This window comes from Lactuca virosa, chromosome 4 (assembly GCF_052849685.1).
Source record: "Lactuca virosa cultivar CGN04683 chromosome 4, Lactuca_virosa_CGN04683_v6, whole genome shotgun sequence".
Classification (NCBI taxonomy): Eukaryota; Viridiplantae; Streptophyta; class Magnoliopsida; order Asterales; family Asteraceae; genus Lactuca; species Lactuca virosa.
In genome coordinates, this window is record NC_136429.1 from 107,316,920 (window position 1) to 107,319,718 (window position 2,799).

Consider the following 2,799-nt stretch of genomic DNA (forward strand, 5'->3'; position numbering starts at 1 on the left):
TTCTTTAAGAAAACCCATATTTCTTATAATAAAATGGTGACCACAGTGACTACTTTTATAATAGCTTAGTTTATACTGCTATATATAATCTAATATCGGATAGAAAGTTAATTGAGTGAATCTGCCCTAAGCCCACAACCAAACGAGGAACAGGGAGTAAGGCGGAAAGCACACATCCAACTACCTATTGGGTATTAGTTTTATATATAAACATGGTGTATAAACTAAGGTATTATAGAGTTATTCACCTAAGGTCCTTTAAATTGTACTGGTTTAATAAAATGGATTAAACCCTTTACTGGGAAGTTTCTAGTTTTGTGTACCAAGAGTACTGATTTTGGAAAGTATGTTTTGTACTAGAAAAACTGTGCTTTGACTCTGTGTCCTATAACCTGACCCATAATCGGTACCCTTATGATGACTTAATGTATACTAAGCATACATATATATAGAATCGGGTAGAAACTAGATTGGGTGAGTTCGTTCCAAGCCCACAACCAAACAAGGAACAGGAAATGAAGCGGAGAGCACACATCCTATTACCTGTCGGACCCTATTGGTATATATATATATATATATATATATATATATATATATATATATATATATATATATATGTATATATATATATATATATATATATATATATATATATATATATATATATATATATATCCTATGATGTATACATTAAGGAATCATAAGACTAGCATTATGGTCCTTTCTTTTAAATGTAGCCTTCTACCAAGGCATCTTCTGTTATGTGCTAGACTCGACTGTTCCGGCTGTCGATTGTAAAAATGTATATTTTCCCTAGTTTATAACTATCTTGACTCGAAAATAGTTTGGGTTGGACTTTCAAGTGGTACCGTCACTTTATGAAAGAAAGGGAAGTGTAAGTACACAGTTGTCGTTTATAATGACATGCGGATGTACTAATAACCTAAAAACATATTTGTTTTATTACGGTTATAATGTGAAGGCTAGAACCCTTACTATACGCTCTTCCTGTCAGGAGATTAGGGGAACTAAACACGACCTCTGCAAATTCTTGCAAGCCATGTAATTCACATTAAAGTATATGATCATGTATACCCAATATAACTATCACCTTTTGTTTAAAACAATGAGTTAGTGATTCATTGGTATAATTAGATCCTGTATGTGTTATCATGCTATAGCAACCTAACTTGTTTGTTTTGTCCAGTATTTTGTACGTTCTGTTTGTTTCTAGTAATTATGTGTTCTCTCTGTATGGTATTGTTTGATTCTCTTCACTATCTGTTCTGTATGGTATTGTTTGTTTCTGTGCTTCATTGTACTAGAAGTAATGATTAGAATTTTCCTAAACTATACCTATTATAGCTTACTAATGTTCTACTTGGACTGTTACTGGAAAGACTCGTTTATCTACTAAGTTATGTTTGTACTTTTAAAAACAAAGTTTTGTATAACTAGAAAGTAACATAACTTTAAAAGAGTTTTGAAATGTTTTGACGACTTATAAATGACATAAGTAACATTTTGAAAGATGTTTATAACAAACATTTACATAATTATCATTGTGTTCAACTTGTATCCCCCCCCCCCCTTAAAACAGTTAAAAGATTCATTACGGGGTATGAACTCACCTGATGTGGTTGATTCAAATGGGTATGCATGTAAGGATGACAAGTTCCACGAATGAAGTCCTGAGATATAATAAGTCCTAAATGACATATAAGGACACATATTGACATGAATATAGTGTTTATAAACAACTATATGAAAGGAAACACCTTCCGGGACTAGGAAACACCTTGACCAACTGTTGGAATCACATGTGATTCAACAAAGGAAAGTGAAATGGCACTAACATGTGTTTACGGTTTAGGGTTTACGGTCCTAATGGGTTTACGGCCGTAAACCCATGGTAACTTCTACCATTTGGTGTTTTAAGGTCTAACAAGTCAAGGTTAAGCATACTATGATCAAGTCCAAGCCTTAGGAAGTAATTGTGGCACCAATGCACCACTTTTTAGAGTTTACGGCCCATGGACCATTCCTCATGAGTTTACGGCCGTAAACTCATGGCTAAACATGGCTAAGTGTTGGTTTAAAAGCTATGGATGCTTTAAGGACTTTTGCTCTAAACTTGTATGAGAAAGACCACCTCAAATGAGGCTTTTGATGAGTTTACGGCCCAAAGGGGTTTACGGCCGTAAACTCATGGTCATTGTGAACTTGAGTGAAGTTTAAGGTCCTTCAAACATCAAGGAAGGGTTCTGGGTCACTTGTCTTGCATCCTATAGCGTTTATGGCCCTAATGGCCACCAAAAAGGGGTTTACGATCTTGGGAGTTTACGGCTGTAAACTCCCTTTGATCTTGTGTTCTTGATGTTTTCAAGCCTCTAAGCATGGATACTAACTAGATATGAAGTATAGGGAAGTGTACTTACGATCTAGAAGCTTGAAATGGTTGATATTGGCCAAGAACACTAGTGTGTGTTCTTGGTGTTCTTGGTGAAACTTGAAGATCTAAGAAAACATGATTTTTATGGATGAATCATGAGGATGAAGCTAGTTAAGAAGGATTATCAACAAACTAGAGAAAGAACACTTACGATTTTTGAAGATCAAGCACGAAGATCGGGATGATACTTGAGAGAAAACTCATGTGTTCTTGAAGGGAAAGTGAAAGAATGAAGAAAAGTGAAGGAAATGAACTTATATGGAGGAGTTTACGGCCTACATGAGTTTACGGACGTAAACTCCATGTTTACGTTCGTAAACTCCATTTGATGGAGTTTAGGGCTTGAT